This window comes from Grammomys surdaster, unplaced genomic scaffold (assembly GCF_004785775.1).
Source record: "Grammomys surdaster isolate TR1022 unplaced genomic scaffold, NIH_TR_1.0 149, whole genome shotgun sequence".
Lineage (NCBI taxonomy): Eukaryota > Metazoa > Chordata > Mammalia > Rodentia > Muridae > Grammomys > Grammomys surdaster.
The window spans coordinates 2,735,470-2,755,820 of NW_021604607.1; positions in this window are offsets into that span (position 1 = coordinate 2,735,470).

Below are 20,351 nucleotides of genomic sequence, written 5' to 3' on the forward strand. Positions count from 1 at the left end.
ATTCTTCAGTCTCCAATTCCAATTGTTTTCAGTTTGTTTGACAAAAACTGATTAGGTTCTAATGTTTGGTTTATGTTTTTATAACTTTCCCATTATCTTCTAATTCAACTCCTTTTCAAATTCTATCTTAGAGGCTTTTAATTCCTCAATGTGTTTCTTTTCAACTTTCATATGCATATTTTCAGGCATGTGAATAAATAAATAGATACAATATTCCTGTTTTTAATTTTATAGTTACTTGTGCCATAGGTCATTTTGGTTTTAGTTTTCTTCTGAGAGATAGAACAGCTGTAGCAATGATTTGGAGATATATTTAAGTTTCTGATGAATACCTTGTTCAGAATTTTCTTGCTTATGTATATGGTATTCCACCTTAGGTGTCTGCTGAACTTTCCTTGACAAATTTACAAGAGTGATTACCAAATTAGCCTCCAGTCTTTGCTACAAATAGTGTTTCTTTGTACTGTTGCAATGTTTTTTTCTTATGTACAAATATCCAGTGTAGAATCTGTAAGTTCTGGGGAATATGCATACCAAGTTCACTAATTACTACCATTTCTTTCCTAATATAACTGCACACATGGTATTCACATCACCTATAACTGCATGTTCATATTAATAACTATCTGTTTATGAAGCACTGGGATTGTACAATTCTATTATTTCAACTGATAAACTTTAATTTGGAAATCAAAGCTAGGAAACGCTCGTGTGATTACCATCAGGGATGTGGAGGGAGTGTGTGTCCCACTCATATCATCTGTCCTCGGAGGCCATGCCTTGGGTCTTTGTACTTGTTCCATCTGTAGTTTGTGGCCTTAAATTCCGTGATCTTCTTTGGTTCAGTGCCCCTTTCAGCTGGAGAGTTTATGCTTGCTTATTTTCTTTTGTTCCATATTTGAAACAGTGTCTCATTATATAACTTCTGGTGCCCTTTAACTCTTATCTCTCCAGCTTCATTCAGTTTCTGTTGTCTGGGATGACAAACCTGCAAAGCCATAAAGAAATATGATCAATAGCATGCAAAAATATATAGGCTGTCTTAACTTTCTAAGTGTCATGTAAAAATTGTGTAATCATTTGGGATTAAAAGTTATGTACTACATCATTTGAATACTGATATAAAAGCTAAGCTGGGGCATGTGGGTTTTGTTGTTATTTGTTTGTTTGTTTTTTAGATGTTGAAAAGAATTGCTCAACTCTTTATTGGGAACAGTTGTTTACTCTAAAATTCTATAATGGGCTCAACAGTAAATCTTTTAAGAATGATCACAGTGGCTCCTGGTAAAGGATACTTGGCTCTTGCTGAGGACCTGATTTACTTCCCAGGTACACATGTCAGGCAGTGAGCTCCAGCCCTGAGAGATCCAACTACCTCTTCTGCATTACAGTTTGTACTTTCTACCACAGCATCTCCTGTACATTGGGTTAAGTACTGTTTTCTTCAAAGGCAATTTTTTCTATGAATTTCACCAATTTACAACCTATTTATTCTTCCTTCCAATTATCCAATATGAATGACATGATAGAATCTAAGAAGACAATCTGAAGAAATGAAAAAAATGTACCTGTGAAAATAATTAGCATTAGAGTTAATGAAAGGAACCAAACAAATATTTCAAAATTGCAAGATATGAAAAAATAAATTTTGCACAGGTTTAATATTTTGTCACAGGAAAGAATTATGATTATTTACAGTAATGTATGCAACATTATATACATCTTATTGAACTAGTGATTTGATTAATAATAGGATCATTAAAACATGCACAAAGAAACTGCCATTTTTGTTTTCTTTTCAAGTTTAACTTCAATGTACTTGTATTTATCTATCAATCACTGAAATAATAATAGACTGAAATATACTAATATATTAAGTGGGTTATAGCAAATATTGTAGAATATAGAAAAGCACAGAAATTATTCTACAAACTTATGTGCATTTCTTATTTATAAGGTTAAAATGTTTCCACATACATTTTAAATTACCTCAGGTTATTTTTGAGTTATGTGTTTTTATATGACTTTATGAAAAAACATCTTCAAAAAATTTACCTTTATTAAAACAATTTCATTATTTACATTTTATTTTATGTATTATATTCTTACATTAAATCAAACTGTCAAATATTGATTAAAGGACAACTGTTCTCATGTGACTCACTAAAAGCATAGTATTTTTAAAATTTCTCTTGTGATTTCCCTGTAAACAATGATCCAGTAGCAAAATGGGAAATATAACTAGAAGAGCAAAAGAACACCTGGGGAGCACTATCATGGCACATTGTGACAGAATTTTACCTATAAAAATGATAGAAATATACCATCATTAAAATATACTCCAATGGAAACTTTGAAGCAAACTGCAGCTCAGAGAAGCCAGAGGGAAAGTGAGCAAAAAGAATTCTCACCTCCTCAGGATGCCTCCAGGGAGAGTCCTGTCACAGGGAAATCTGTGCTAGCCATCCCTGCTGCTTCCTCACTTGATCCATAGTAAGAGACAGCTGGAGGTGGATGCCAGTCTCTCTATAAATCCCATTCCTCCTCACTGGTGCACATTCCTTCCCATAGAGTCAAAATTAGTAAGGACAACTAAGATATTTAGAAAGAGTGGAAAAGAATATACAAAGTAGAGAATATTAGATCACATTTTATAGGTTAAATGTCAATTTTCCTAATGAATGTTTTATTTTGGTAGTGTGAGTATATGTTTGTGTGTGGATATGTTTGGGTGTGGGTATGTGTGGTGTCTGTGCATATGGTGTCTGTACTTACACTTGCGTGCATGTGTGTGTGTGTGTGTGTGTGTGTGTGTGTCTGTGTCTGTGTTTGTGTGTGTGTGGTGTCTTGTTGCTCTCTAGAGCTGTCATGACATCCCCCTCAGTAGACATTTTGTGATCTTCCTTCACCTGGGAAGCCCCTAGAAAGACTTCTGCTCACCAGTTTCTAAATCTATAAGTGGTAGATTGCAGAGTCTGTACCTTTTTAAGGTTAGTTACTATTAATACAAATTTCTTCATTCATATTAAGTGGAGGAGTATCAGTCACTGGTCTGAAGCTTCACCTTAAAAATAGATTGTTGACTGTGATGCTTTAGTAAGACAGATTTCACAAAATAATTGTCATTGATTGACAGCTTTATTATCTCCCACACTCTTGATTAGCTAGAGGTGAATTTTATCTTTATCTCAGAGTGGAACCTTATCATTACCTGTATCCATGGTTCCTTCTTAGTACCTGCCATTTGGCAAGCAAATAATTACTGAATTAAATATTATTAAATCAATCCATTAATTATCAAAAGTGCTTCTAAAGTACATTACCTTATGACTCAAAATTTTTAAATATTTTCTTTGTAATGTGCTTTATATGTCATTTAGCTTATATTTCAATTTCAATTCAATTATTCTATGGGTTTCAATTATCCTATGAGTTTCTGAGCTAATGAGTTTTCAGTGGACATATTATATATTAAATATGCACAGAGTTGCTAAAGAATATATGGCACATGGTCTAAAAGTCATAAATGTTTGTTGATTTAATTGTGATTTCACAAGTGACTTAAAGATTTAAGGTATTTAAGAGATTCAATCTAATTTTACCTTTACCTCATTCTTACCAGGTAAAACATGTCTCCATCTAACTATGATACAAATTTGTAAGCTTACATATTTAAATGTATTTGTATCACTACAAAATTTAACAACCTAAGGTATATATTGATATATTAGTAATTATTGCATGCTCAGAAAAATTGTCCTAAAATTAAAACAAAATAATACATCATAAAGGTTCTCTGCCTGGTCTTGGAAATGTGTTCTTCAAATAAGATAATTTTGCTTAAGCCAGATAACAAACCTTTTCTAGATATGCACAGAAAATGATGCATTACTTTTTGTACTTTCTGATGGAAAAAATAAAACAAAATATAAAACAACAACAACAACAAATAACACCATTTTGTTTACTGTGTTATTTGAAGTTAAAAAATAATGTATCCATAAAACGTGACCGAAACTTGTAAAAAGGCTTTGCATGTGGTTCTGAGGTAAGTAAGACTAGACACTACTGAAAAGTAATCTGAGAATATCTGCTCTTAAAGATAAAAGCAGAAACCCCTCATTTCTTAAGGAATAAGATAAAAAACACCAAAAATTACATTTCTATGTTAAATGTTTATTAAAGAAAAATACATATAACTTTTGCTGAGTAATTTTTATTTTATTACTACTATATTAGCTAATATTAAATGTGGTTTATGATCTTTTTACTTAATAAGAAATAATTGATTAGTCAGAATTAACTTCGGATTGTATAGTAATATACTTGTAAAAATTTTGTGAGATGGAGCATTGAGCAAAAGACCAATTTAAGTAAAAATCTGTATATATCTATCTAAAATTTTACTGTTGTAGGCTGAAAAATCTTTCCTCATGCAGCCTTAAGTCAAATTTTAAACCTAATGTGAGGGTGGTAGAGATCAGGTCTTCATATGGGGATTTGGTTGTAAGGGACATGAATGAAATTAGTGCTTTTATTGAGGAAGCCATAGAGAGCTGTGAGTGCATTGGACTTGTATAAACAGTGACAATGTCTACAAACTAGGAAGCAAGATCTCAACAAGCACCGAGGATGCTAGAACCCGATGCTGGGCTTCAGAAGTTGAAAATGATTCCATTTGGTCCACAGACTCCGACTATAAGAGTACAAGTGGACTACGAAGCTCACTCACCTAAACTCTAGTAATCTTGCCTGACACCTCTTCCTTCTTCTTGCCTAGGACTGTAAGGACCATCTATCTTGTGTCCCGTGTGTGGTGTGTGTCTTCTCTTGGTCATGTGTCCTGTGACCTGTGCCCTGTGACCAGAGAGCTGCACCAATAAACCCAGGCTTATTTGCTACCACCAATTCGGTCTGGTCTAGTTACTTTGTAAGTCCCAGAGCCCCTCTTGGTGCTCAAAGTGAGCTGTGCTTCTTACTCTTTCACCTCCATCTTGGAAAGTAAAGGTTTGAAGATTTAGGCTAGTGAAAGCCAAATCCAAAGATATTTGCCAGTATGAACCAACAGAGTATAAATAAACTGTTCATCTCTGACATTTTGACTGAAATGTAATTTTCTTCATTATTTTTAAATTCTTACAAACAGAGTTTGTATGCTGTATTTGAAAAATACCAGTCCAAATTACTCTGTTGGTTCATTAATCATGTTGTCTTTATAAGCTTTCCCATAACATTCATTCTACAGCTTCAAGAAAGAAGATGAGACGTTAAAAATAACTTCAATAACTATCTGTTCACTGACCAAGTACAGTGTCCCTCTAAAATAAAATTTTTGTTTATACTATCTAGCTTTTCAATAAAATACAAATCATATATATTATATATGATATCATATATGTGTGAGAATTGAGTCTCAGCACTTGCACTAATGTTTCAAACACACTACTTTATTTAGCCCTTCCAACAACACCACAAGTGAGGTGACATAACTAATTCTCATTTACCATTAGGATATTAAGATGAGACAGGAACACATTGTTCAAGGGCACAGAAAGATTTATAGGACTGAAGATGTATAAAGCATGGATTCTAACCCTGGATACTCCTTGTTGCCAATTTTGACCTCTATTCTCCAAATTAAGCTTATTGCAAGACTCAAATAAGAGACAAAGGAAAGCACTGGAAACTTCCACCCCACTCTTGGGACTGAAACAGCTGAAGTATTTCTGTCCTTGTTCCACAGTGTGGTATTTTCCTGGGCCCTTTCCCTTGTGAGCTCTTCATGGCTGCCTCATCTAAAAGCTTCAGATGTATTTTGTACCATCCAGTCTCAACAAACTCTTATAGACGGCTGTAGACTCTTTACCAGTATAAATGGCTGGGTGCCTGTTTTCTATTGGCAAAGATAGGGTGGGTAGAGAAAAAACATCAGGGAATGGAGGCAGCAGGTATAGCTCTCCTGAAAATAGATAGACACCAACTGAATACTCTCACCCTCTTCCCCATCCACAATAAGCCTGTGCTCTAAACCTGAAGCTATGCTAGAATTATTCCGTATGAGGACATTCACCTGTTCTAGACACTTATTCCTTTTTATGTAATCTCGTACCAGGCTGAGTATTTTCTCTCAACATATTCTTTTATTTCTAGTGATATAGAACTAAGAGCCACATCCACACAAAATGGTCAGTCTGCTTTTGTGCTTAATTCACTAACCTTGTTTTTCTGGATAACTGCCCACCTTCTCATGTTTGATCCTCTGAAGTTATCTGTGAATGTCTTACAAAGAAGATAATAGATAAAAGATGTTTCTGGCCACAAACTGGAAAGTGAAATCCCTCACTTAAATGTAAACAAAACAAACTATTAACTATGATATAAAACATTAATGCCTTCAGTATAATTCTATGTAATTTCAGTGTTCAACCCATAATTTGGAAGACACCACATGCCTGCTTGGAATTCCAGAGCTCTCTAGATGTGTCACCTGGTTATCATGTGAACCTTTTCAGCAGCAAGGGGTATAGTTAATTTTGCTTTCACTTGACCTTCAAAAAAGTACCCTTCAGTTTTGTGTATGAAATTGTCAAGGAACACATTAGCTGCAGATTGTAATAATAAAATTAAAAATATCACAAGTTGGAAAACAAAATTTTTGGTTAAATCAATGAAACTAAAAATGAAATAACACCAGGCTTTATAAGTTAAAGGGACTCCCCATTCTCTCATGATGTTTATTTCCCTTCAGACTGATGTATGCTTATATAGGGCTTCATGAGACAGGACTTAAAGCACCATAGAACATGTCACCTTTAAGGTATAAATACTGAGTTTTGTTTTAAAATGATGATGAATACTTGCAAAAATATTTCTAAATGCCCAAATAAACATGCTTTCCAATTTCATCTCAAAATAATCACAGGAAACAGGACAACCATTTTTAACTGCAATTCATAAGTGAAAGAAGTGACTTTCCCAAGAGCATCAGTTACTAGTAAACCTGAAACGGAAATGACTTCTTCTAACTTCTGGTACATGGACTTTAGGTTAATTTATATATTTTTCAATATTAAACTTTATATTTTAGCTGGGAAATAGTAGTATATGCCCTTAATTTCACCACTAAGAAGAAGAATTTGAATTTAAGGCCTGCCTAGTCTACAGAGGAAGTTTTTAGGCTAGCCCAAGCTTCACAGAGAATCTCAGTCCCCCCTCCCCCCAAAAAAACACCACCACCAACAACAAAACAAAACAAAACACAAATACACAAACAAAATTTTAAAAAACATGTTTTGATGCAGGATTTTCTAGTGATGACAGGTTGCAGGTGTGTGTGTGTGTGTGTGTGTGTGTATCTGTGCACATGTGTGTGTTTAAAATCTGAAAAAAATAGAATGTAAGGAAATAAAAATGATAATCCATGAAAGAGAATAGAAGAAACATTTCTCTCTTTAGCAGCTGTCTTTGCATAATGATGGGGTGGAAGCCATACTTTCAAGAACCGTGAACCATAGGAAATAACACTGTCCATCTCTGTGGGGCAGCAGTCTGTAAAAGGATAGCTTGGTTCCTGATCCAGCACAGTCCTCAAATCCGGAACCCAAATGGGATGACAGTAGGTGTTCGGCCATGCCCCCAGACTCCAGGCTCCTGACATGAGGCACCCCCTCACCCTCCACGACCTCCATTGACCTGCACCTTTCAGTCACATAGGGCAATGCCCCTACCAGCCCCTCCATGGGTAGAGGGAATGACTACAGGCCTCATTGCCTCAAGAGATTTACATAGTAATGAGTTACCTGAAGTCCAGAGGGCATAGCCAATTAAGTATTCTTTCCCAGTCCCTCTTCCTTCCCTATTTAACTCAGGTCTGCCCTGAGTTTCAGGGGAGTACAGCTAGACTCATCCACTTTCTGCCATGACAATAAACCTTTTAAACCATGTAATTCCTCATGTCTTTGGGGCCCCACCATGGGGCCTCCGAGTATTGAGCTGCTGCCTAATCTCTTGTAGAGGGCTTCTCTGCATTCTAGCAACAGAGACCACTAACTCAAGCAAGCTAGCCGACCCCTGAGACCCAGCCAAGTGAATGCCGAGTCAATGATAATCCAGGCAAACAAGTGCAAGTAACAGTCTCTTTCTTGTGGGGCTTCCTCCCCCTTGTTGCTCTTGGCTGCAGGCCAGTCCTGTGTGCCCCCTCGTCCCTGTTCTTCTGCAGCCACCAGTGGCATCTGGGAACCTGAGAATGGATACCACTGGCCTCTGGGTCCACTCAAATCCCAGCCCCTGTGGGACCTTCAGACTGAGACCTCTCCATCCCCGTGTGGAGTCCCAGGCAGCTTCTTAGCTCAGCATCCACCCAGCGCCACGTGGAAGGAGCTCAGTCAAAATTCTCTCATGCTTTTGCCTCTCTGATCCATGGCAGACACTCAGGAACCACAACTTCGCCCAACAGGGCCCTCACTGACCACCTTTGAGCTAACAACCCTGCAGGTTGTGGAGGATGTGGGCAGACCCAGCTCCGAGAGTACCTCCCACTGGTGCCCATGAAGAACCACTCCATGGAACTCAAGGATAGTGAGTAACTCTGGCCTAGTTCAAAGACTAGGCAGGCCTCTTTCTGTCCTCCCTCCCCTCTCTTTCTCTCTCCATGTCTTCATAGTCAGCTTCTCCCTTCAACCTTTAACTACAATCTCCAGCTCAAAGGCAAGATGGTGGAGACTCCCTAGCCTCCACTCTGCCCATCCTCCAGTCCCACAGGGCTCCTTCACAACTAACAGCTGTTTTTCAGTGACTGCCATGACCCTAGTTCTAAGATTGTATCCCTTGGGGAAAATTTTTCCCTTTCATTTTGAGACAGTTTCCTTCTCACAGCTGAGAACCCTAGGCCAGGCCCAAACAGACTGTCCTCTCTCTCTTAGTAATGCCAACTCCAAGCTCTAGTCCCCAGCGTGTCTCCCCCAGGGGTCAGTCTTTCACACACTGTCTGCCAGCATAGGCTTCTCCCCTCCTCCTCCGACACTTGTGGCCAGCTGCAGCCACTTAGTTCATCCGGCTTGCCTGAGAAGCAGTGGGTCTGAGACTCTGCTTGCTCTTGCCGCCCCGGTGTTGCTTAGACCTTCATTCTAAGACTTCTCCCCTTGGGTGGAAATTTTCCCTTTCATTTTCAGACAGTTTCTTTCTCATGGCTGAAAACTTCAGGCTGGGTCTGGAGAAGCTGCATGATGTTTGATGTCTGCTAGCTTCTCCCAGGAGGTTCCAGCTCCAACCCAGCTTCCATGTGTCTCCTCCATGGCTCTGTCTTTTACACAGCCTTTCACTCCTTCTAGCTCTGACTCTCCTATCAAGCCACTTCTTCCTTTGAACTTTCTTCAATGTTGGCCTTTCTTCTCCTTTTCTACATTTAGGATTTACTGGCTAAGAAAAACAAATGGAGAATACCCTAACCTCTCTGCTAGAGCACCCAGCCACCACATGGCAGAGCAGACCCTCCCTGCACTGCTTCTAAACCCACCAAAGACAACAAGAAGCACATCTGAGACCCTTAGCCTAAGTTTTTAATGCTTTTTCTCCCTAACAGGAATATCTACAACAATGTTCTTGCTTTTCAACCCATTTTTTTTGTTTTTATTTAAATATTTCCTTTTCCCCCTAACATTCGTGATATATGTCCAACATTTTTTTAAACCATTTTGAGATTTCTTTAAGGTTCAAAAGTCACCTAACCTACTTCCACAGGTTAAATCAAGTATGCTGATCACCATTTTTCAATCCTCAATTAACAACCAGTTTCCTTTTACAGACAATCTGTTGCTGCCTATCCCAGATGCATAATTAACATGATGTTTTTCTTCCTCAGCCATCCGAAACAGACTCAAAGGTATAAATTTCCTCAAATACCCTTGCCTTTCTAGGATCATAATGACAGACTGTGATGTGCTCCCAAGTAGCCTAATGCTTGTTACCCACCCTTTGAAGACATCCCCTGTCAGGATGCTGCTCCCCTGTTGTGATTATCCAACAGGTGCTCCCACAAATCCAGCGAAGACAATGCCATCTCCTAGAACCTGCCTGGGATACCAAGCTGCCTTCTTCCAGACACATCATCTGACTGAAGAATCCTGAGACTCACGCTGAGATCCAGAGACACATGCTGGGTCCTCCAAAAGACAAATCCAGACCTTCCAGTTACAGATGAACTCTCTTGACAAAGTCAAACAGCTAAAAAATTACATCTTAGTAAGAAAAACATAATGTCTGTCTAGATTAATCACATGTTATTACCCTCAAACTGTACAACATGTAATTAATTGGTTCAATAATGCCTTGCCTTCCCAACCCCCACCCTCAACTCTCTTTATCCTGTAACTTAATTGTGCTAGCGCCTACAGCCTGCATAGTGTTTCCTTTTGACTTCCTCATCCAAATTTTTCACTAAAAATGACACAATCACTCCAGTGACGCCCCTCCTTTTAAAAAAGAAAAAAAGGAGGAATTGTGAGTCAGAGGTCTATGAAAGGATAGCTTGGTTCCTGGTCGAGCACAGGTCTCGAACCTTGGACCCTAATGGGATGAAGGTAGGTGTTCAGCCACTTCCCCAGAGTCCAGGCTCCTGAAACGAGGTCCCCTCTCCACCCAAGACCTCCATTGACCCATGCCTTTCAATCATACCGCCATTGCTACTGGCTAATCTCCAGCCATATGACCTCTCTACATTTCAGCCATGGGGTCTATATCAATTCAAGCAAGCTAGCTGAGCCACCGAGCAAACCAAGCGAGTACAGTAACCAAGAGCCTCATTCCCACAGGGCTCTGTCAGAGCTTCCCCCCTCATTTCTCTCAGCTGTGGGCCAGCCTCATATGCCCCCACATTTCTGTTCTTCTGTAGCCCCCTAGAGGCATCTGGGAGCCCAAGGACAGACTGCCGGTCTCCCAGGTTAGGCTGCCTTGGCCCAGAGAAGACCACGCAAAAGCCCTGCCCCTGTGAGAGTTCCAACTGAGATCTCCCTGCACCCCGGCAAAGCCCTGCAGCGTCCATCCAGCACTGTGTGGCGTGAACTCAGTCAAAATCTCGAGCATCTGCTGCCCAGAGCCATAGTTCTAGCCAACTGGGGTGGCATACCCATGGGAACCACAACTCCACCTCACAGGACCCACGTGTCTGCACACACTCGCAAGCTAATCAGCCCCACACATTTCTGGAGCAGCACTGGAATAGACATGACCTCTCTCTTCAACCTGAACATGGAACATTGGTCTAGGCCAGATTCCCTGCCTAATTTGCGTGTCACTCTCTTTAGTTTTCTCATTTCAGATAATGCTCTCAGACTGAATCTTTACAAACATGTTCTTCTTTTAGCACATGCCTTTCCTAGATACTGTGATGAATTAACTAAAAATACATCCTCGTGGGGAACTCAGGAATATCTTTAAACAAGAACTGATACAAAAGCAAGACATAACCATCCTAGATTGTATCATAGAACAAAAAGGGCTTGGGAGTTTTCCTACAGAAGCCAAGAATAGGCTAAAGTAAAATATGTTAGTCATTTAGGTACCTGAAAGCAGATGCCTTTAGAGGAAAAGCTTAGATTGCTCTTGCCCTTCACTGACAGCAGGCATAGAAAAAAGAAAGTAAAAATGAAACAATTACTACTTTAAAAAAAAAAAAGTGCCCATGCCTTCCAGAAATTTTGTTTTTAAAGCCAGTCATAGTGTTGAATAGAATTTTTTAAAGTAACAGGTTAGATCAGAGAAAAAGCTCACAATGTCACAAACCTGCACAAAGAACTATAGGCAACTAAGGAAAGGTTGGAATGGATGAGGTAGATTGTCCAGGGAAGTGCATGCCTACTGGTTATTCAGCATCAGATGGTCACTACTCAAAACATACATACAGCCAACATTGTATACACGGAACCAGTGGTATTCCAGTGGTATTTAAGTATAAATTGTGTGTGTGTGTGTGTGTGTGCGCATATATGGGTGCAATAACAGTTAAAAATAGAGGCCATGAATGCAAAGGAGAACAGCATGTGAGTAATATGGGAGGTTTTAGAGGAAGAGAAGAAAGGAAGAAGAGAAGAACAGGAGAGGAAAAAGAGAAGAAGGGAAAGGAAGGAAGCATAATTAAATTATATGATCTTAAATAAATAAAATAAAAAATAGAGTATATGCTTTAAAGGATAGATGAACTCAAAGGTCAAAGAAAACATAGTTGTCCACATCGACTCTATAAAACTGTCTCACTGAATTCCATGATTATCTTCAGAGGGGACGGAGAAAGAACACTGTGGTCTTGATGGCAGAATACATCCCAATGGCAGTGACCTTTGTACCTTAACCTCTCATCAAGATCAAGTGCATGGTCATTTCTTCCCTAGCCATTTGTCTTCTGATTTAGTATCAACTTCAATGAGGTTCTATTGTACACATTTGTCTGTGCAGTACTTACCTGTATCATTCCTTTGGCAGTTACTTACCTATTAAATATGTTTTAAATCTTTTTGTATTTCTCCTTGAAACAGATTTTCACTCTGTAACCCAGGCTAGGCACAAGCTCATCATCTTCCTGCTTCTCCCTCACAGGTGCTCAGATAACAGGTATGTCCAATATACTTTGCTCTTGTTTAAATACTGATATATAACTGTCTTGTATTGATCTGTCTTGTTTTTCTCCGAAGACTGTAGCTCTATAAGATCATGAATAATTCCTTCTATGAAATTTTATTTCTTACAAAAACTAATTTTTTTCAGTTAGTAAACATTTGTTTCTCTTTATTTCATCAGAAAAAAAAAACAGACAATGAGAGGTAGTACATCAACAATGTAGTAAATTATGCACTGAGAGCTCTGAAACAGGATAAATCAATATTCATGGCAGTGGTCCAGGTAACCTTTTATTTTAACTAATTTTTAATTGTTTACTGAAGGAAATACAAAAGCTATAACTTCAGAAATATTTCTAATTTGATGTGTTAAACAAAAGATCAAGGCACTCTTAATTGTATGAGAGTTTACCTAAATATTCTAGCAGATTAATAGATCCCATGTTTTATTTTAAATTATAAGTAATTGAACATTTTCTCTGTAGTTCTATGTTTGACCCTACCTCCTCCACATTGTTTGATGCTAAGAAAAAATATATTCTTATGTTAAATTCTTTTACTGGTCCCTTTTTACACTAGTGTTCAATGTGTTTATAAATTTAATGTTGAATTTTTATTTTTAAGTTAATTGCTCATTTACTCAAATTGGTGCTGTTTATACTTCTAGGAGTAGGGCCATGGAAATATGATTGACTACTAGGAAACACACCCTTAAAGAAATTTGACTCTCCAATTCCAAATGCTGTAACTGCCCATTGTTTCTTGGAGAAGGAGGTTCATGAAGTCTCAGCCTAGTTCAGGAAATCTTCAAGGAACAACACTTGAACTTGAGTTAAACCTCAGTTACCTACCTAAGGAGACACATAAGCAGGTAACATGCTTACCATAAAACTATTGCCAGAAAGCATTTATGTTGTTGGTTAGGAAATAAACAGCTTGCCTCCTAAGATAAAGCCATAGCCAGTTGGATTGCGTCTCAATTTGAGAAAGAGATAATGGGTATCAAAGATTTTTTATATATGAATGTCTAGTCAAAGATAAGCTGGTTATCTACTTTTCCTTGCTCAAATCATTTCCAGCTTCTCTTAAATAGTCATTGAAATGAAATATAACCATGTTTTACTTGAAGAACACTCATGTTTATCTATGTTCTAAAGTAAAAGAAATGAGACCATGAAGAGAAAGAGGTAGCAACGTGAAGCCACCACGATATACAAGGAGGGGTGTTGTTTTGTTTCATGTTATAACAGCTCGACCTAAGACACATGCAATTTTTCTTACTACACAAAATGCTAGTAGCCTTTTCCTGAATGTGTGATTCAGAACTGCATGGATTTATAGTGTTCTCCCTGCTTCCAGTGCCTGTTTGACCTATGAACAATTCTACCCCACTATCCCATGTCCATCATGAGAAGCTTTAGAAGCACTCATTTTACACTTCAAAGCCAAGGTAAATTACTTCTAAGAAATTCTTCTGCAACCCTTTATGGTGAAATATACCATTTACTTTTTTATAGTTTTCTTGAAAAAATAATATATATGATATTTTATATATATAGTTTCTGCAGAGGTTTGGATTGATTAATCTGGGTTTATCAGAATTGGTATATTTTCTTGCAAGCTAGAATTTTTAACACTTTTTTGTTGCATAAATAAGGTAATTAATGAAATGATGCATTTCAATTAACCAGAATATAAACAAGAAAATTTATATTCCTAGAGTACATTACTTGAATCAACTCAGGAAAAGATGAAGATGTTTCATATTTTCCTTTATTATTTTAAGTCTGAAATTGAACCTGGTGTTCTAGCTGTAGTGGAATGATGATACTTCCATGAAACTGGATATCTAAGACAAACAATTCTTTAAGTTATAAATATTTGTACATTTATTCCCAACAAATTTAATTACTTTGGTATGTATTAAAAGGTTTTCATTTCTGTTTGCCTTTTGCTTATTTCTGGTTCTGGCGATTGAATCTTGGGACTTATAGATGCTAGGTAAACATTCTACCACTGATCATTACCTATTTTAAAATATGTTTTGCCCAGTATTATCACTCCAAATACAGTAATATAATTTTGGATATCTACATGAGTTAATTCTTCATCTCCATTGTTTATATCACTAAACCCACCTCTCAGCAACTATAGCACAAACTATGAGAACATGCTGTTTTTTAGGGGGGCAGGGTTTCTCTGTGGAGCCCAGCATGCTATCCAGAAACTCCCTTTATAGACTATGATGTGGTTGAACTCAGGAGGTCTGTCTTTGCCTCCTAAGTGCTAAGATTAAAGGCATGTGCCACCATGTTTGACTCTAGAACATGTATTTTCTTAAAATGTGTTTTGTTTACTGTTATATGCCTCATACCCTATAAAGATAACATGAGTACAATAATATTCAGTAAAAATTTATTAAACATATAAATGAATTAATCCAAATGTTCTGAGTTCATATATTTACATTACAAATTTATAATCTTCTCTAAAACTAGATTTAAACTTCTTTGATTTTAAACTCTGGAGTTAGGGATTATGTAAGGAAGAAAGTAAAGTAGAAAACCTAAAAAGATGTTAATGTTAACAGTAGCAATAAATAATGTTTTTCTAAATGTTGGCTAAGAATAGACAGCACAGTCTATGTGGGAGTATGCAAATGATATGCAAATAAGAATCTAATTTTAATGCAAATGCTTATGTGGTCCGCCTAACTATTTCATGCACCTGGATAGAGCCCCTAGGAAAATTCTAACAGAGAGAAATGTGCTCTCAGCAATGTTTTAATGACTAGGTGGTTTGAAGAGTTCTGGGTACTACACCTGGCATGCATTATAAGGTCTGCTAGCCAGCTGCTGAAAACCAGCTCTTGTATATGTGATACTGCTTTGCAGCTTTGGTGACTACCAATCTGAGTTACACATATTTTTATTGCACATTCCGTAAGTGAGTTTAAGGTTGATTTCTTTTGGGTTACTAGGCAATGTTTACCAGTTAATATATCACTAAATCTAGAAACATGTGAAAATTTGAGACCATGAGTACTACTGAATATTAGTGATCTTGGATATATGCTATGGTCATGTTTCACCACATGACCTGCAGACAACGTCATTTTCATCCTCCTTGCAATATGAATTTTCTAAAATAAAAAAAAATAGACAAAATTTTGTGGACAAGATAAACATTGCTACTGTTGTTTTAAAAGCTTAGCAATAGTCAAGTTGACTGGAAAATATTCAAAAGTTACAGATGAGGGATGAAGTAGGCAAGTACAATTTTTTTTTCTTGTGACAGAGCCATATGTTTCTCTAACCATAAGAATGACAATTAGAAAAATCACTATCTTATGTGTCTTTATTATTATCAATCATCTACTTTCTTACCTTCATGGATTTAATAGAAAATAAAATGAATAATATTCTTTGCATTATTACAGGAGTTCTATCAGTTTTTTTGTTGTTCTATTTTTAACTGATACACAGAAACAAAAGTGCTAGCAATTTCTTGGTACCATGTGATATTTCAGTAAAATTATATATTATGGAATGTACTATTTTAAAAATTAAATTGATTTTCATTTCCAGCATTATGACTGTACATAAAGGGATTGTCCTCCCTCTCTCATTAGACTCCATACTGCATAGTCTACATGTTTTTGTTGAATTACTAGCCTAACAGAAATAACTTGAATGCTCCAAAGGCAGAGAGGAAAAGAAAGGTAGTAAAGAAAGCAGGAAGGAAGGAAAGAAAGACAGCAGACCAGCTGATGTGAGACAACTTTTCATATGGGAGAAATAGAATTTTTGAAAGAACAAACACCAGTAGTATTGGGTTAAGAAGATTCTAACTTTTGAGGTAACTGTGGGCAAATTAGTTTCCTGCCCTGTTTCCAGCCATGGAGCCAATTAATGTGACCTTGTTTCCTTGTAGTTCTCAGCACACAGAAGCTAAAAATAATGTGACAAGAGGATACTAATACTTTAGCAACAAGTCTTAGTTCCCAACCAAGATGTGCTGAACTGCAATTCCTTATTTGATTTTTAGGAACATTATAATTTCAGAAGAGTTGTAAAGATATATGATTCTTAATTTGGAATCACGAGACAGTAAGTGATTAAAATGAAATAAGGAAAGGGACAGATAGAGGGTGGTTCAATGGTTAAGAGCACACACTGCTGTTGCCAAGGACCATATTCTGGTTCCCAGAACCCTGCCATCAGAGCTCACAGCTTCCCAGAACTCCAGCTGTAGAACACCTGACACCTTCTTCTGGCCTCTGTTGGCAGCTATATAACATAGCATGCACTTGCACAGAAACACATTTGCATCAACAAAAATAGAAATAAATCTTTTTAAGACATAAATACAATTTTAAAGATAAAAAGCATCAAATACACAGAAAAAAAGCAAAACACAGTAAATGTGTAGAATGAACATATTTAGCATTTAAGAACTACAAGAATATAGTATTTTAATAAAATTACACCATGGTTGAAACTGCTCATATAGGAGATTTTAACTGCTATTCTCTCTAAGCTAGAAAAATGCAGGAAATAATAAACTAACTTCTGCTTTACTCTAATAACCAGTTGCAACAAATATTTATTCTATTACATCATATTGTATATCTTAACAAAACATATTTATATTTAAATAAAAAAGAATATTAAAATAAAAAGATAAAATATTTATATAAATATATATTACACAGCATATTAAATTTAGTTAATGATAGAGACAATGAGTTGGGCTATGTATTTGAAGAAATTATCCAAAATATACTGCGAGTGAAAAATCTTAACTTCATAATGAAAGTTAATGACATGTAAATAAGCTATGGCATAAATTTTTCAGCAATGTTCAAATGTAATAAATTCATAAATCCTCATAAAATCTGCTATGTATAAAATGAACATCAAAAAAAATATTTCAAATAAAGCCAGAGAAAAAGGAAAGAAAATGCAATGACTATAAATTTACTATATCAAGAGCTTAAATGTAGAAAGATAGATAGATGAAAAATAGAGAGATAGATAGATGATAGTTACATAGATGATAGATAGCACAACTTTTAGTTGTAAATCAGAAAACTAACATCTAACAGAAATTTTAAAATTAAAATGTCACCTGAAAATTTAACCTGAGAGACTTTTCTGTGTACTATGACAATCTGATTCCATCCCTAATCATGGTCCTTGTTCTTAAAAATAAAAAGACAAAAAAAATAAAGAGTCAGAGTATGTGGGCCTAACCTTTGTCTGTATAGAAGTAGCCCTTCTTGTCACTTATACCTCCTAAAGTATTATATCTCACTGCAAGAATCCATTCCTAAGACATGGTGCATATTTTCAACATCCTTTAATTTTCCTTCTAATAAGATTTATGTGACAAATCATTGGCTTCACAGACAAAAAAACAACTTGATTGCTATATTTTATTAAGGAACTTCCATTCTGTGGCCCAGGAACATGCATTCATGGTTTGTGTTCCAGAGGAGCTATGGGCTAAGCAGTATTTTAAGTAATATGTAGCCTTTCTACTTTCAATCTCACTTAATAAATATCATGGTAGATAGAATAGAATTCCAGGAAGCTATTCTACTGCACACTTCAAATCTGTAGCCAATGAACTTTAAACTTTGAGTTTAATAATTCTTTATTTGTTCTTCTTTCCCAATCATGAGCTTCATTTTGATCTAACTTGCTTTCTGACAGATCAGCCATTTTTATCATTTTTGTTGGACTTTTATGACCTGTGTTGTGTCTTTTTTTCCCACTTAAGTCATTATTCGAATTGTAAGTTGTAGAGGAATTTTAAACCAGCACATGGCTGCTCTGACAAAGGATCATCACATCCAAAGATGTTCTAGCTCTATTTGATATGGCTAGAATGTAGACACACCACACAACTTTCTACCCTATGAATGGAATGCAGTTATACCTTTAGTACATTGTTTATCCCAAACAATGACATCTATTGAGGGGCAAACAAAGTGATAAATAAGAGAAAGATTTGACAGAATGAATCAGAAATCAGATATGCCCAACTCTCACAGGATGAGATGAGAAAAAGGAGGCTACTTAAGAGCAGTGCAGGGAGAGAGGTTCAGACAGTTCACTTCAGTGCGGTTCAGTTGAGTACAGCTGAGTTCAGTTAAGTTCATATAGTTCCATTCAGTTCCATTCCATTCAGTTCAGTTCAGTTCATGGAATTCAGAGGCAGTTTTTCCAAGCAGAGCAATTCATATGCTAGTTTGAATCAGCCAGCTTAGAGAGGAGTATGAGCCAGAACAACTAAGTTGAACCTGTCAGCAAGAGTTTCAACAAGCTAGAAAGGGTGAACTTATTCAGCTGTAAGTCTGGGAAGCTGAAACATTTTAGGCCTAGGTTAGCAGACAAAGGCTTAAAGCTGAAGCCTTCAAGATCCAGGCCTGGAGAAAATTAGATTGTATGAAGGCTAGAAGCCTCCAAACCACATATTCATATAGCTGAGGTACAGCTCTCATATTCCTTCCTCTGATGAAACCAACATTTACTTCAAAGGTTAAGTCTAATCCAGTTGTTCAAGAGTGTCAAGTTCCAAGGAAATTTTCCCTTTTATTGAAAGTAGATTCTTTTCTAATCCAATCTATTCTGATTATATTTTCTTCTCCCTCTGTTCTTTCCAGTTTCTTCCCATCTCTCCTCCCATCTGGATCCACTCCTTTTCTATTATTCATTACAGAACAGGATTCTAAACGACAAAAACCAAACATGACAAAAATATACAATAAGATGAAGCAAAACTATTGAATCAAACCAGGACACTGAAACCCAATAGGAGAAAAGAGTTCCAAGAGCAGGTATAAGAGTCAGAGATCCACTCATTCTTATAGTCAGGAGCCCCATAAAAATACTAAGCTAATTGGTGCAATATATATGCAAATAACTAGTTTTGCTTTTATTTTCCCTTGTGGGGTACAGGGTTTCTGGTTATGACAGTGAGTCTCAACTCTGTCACCTGCATCTCACAGCACTTTAACTCTGATATCTTCTGCTATTGTCAACATGAATTTTGTATCAAGTGGTATTTTGCTCACTTGAAAAGCCAGGGCTTCTTCATGTTGCTAATTTTCAGTTCCCATATAGTGGGAGGATCACTTTGTATCTTTTGTGGCTGATTCTGTCATGAGAACTCAGAAAAGTTCTGGCCCTTGAATTCAGAGATCTTTCTCTGAGACTGAAGCCAACTCCTTCTCCCAGTAATTCAGGGATACAAAAGATGGTAAGGAGTTTGTGGATCTCTGTATCATAGTATACTTAGATATTTTACTTTCATTGGCACTGATTCTGTAGTACTAAAAATAATAACAAAAAAACAACAAACAAATAACCAAAAAATATGAAAACAAAATACTTAGGTCCCACTGATATAGTGCAGTGGGTAAAAACACTTGGTACCAAGCCTGAGAATTTGATTTCAATCTCTGGAACCCATGTGATGGAAGAAATAATCTAATCCTGCTGGTTGTCCTCTGACTTTCTCATAAAAGCTCTGGCACACAAGTATACACACACACACAAACACACACACACACAGATACACACACACAGATACACCATGTGTTAAAAAGACATTCAGTGTTATTAAACCAGATTGTCTAATGTGTGGTAACATTCTCTTAGGTGCTTTATTTCTTTGTATTCAAGTTCAGTCTTCCTAGAAATAACCAAAGTTCTTAATGGGACCAATACATCAGGT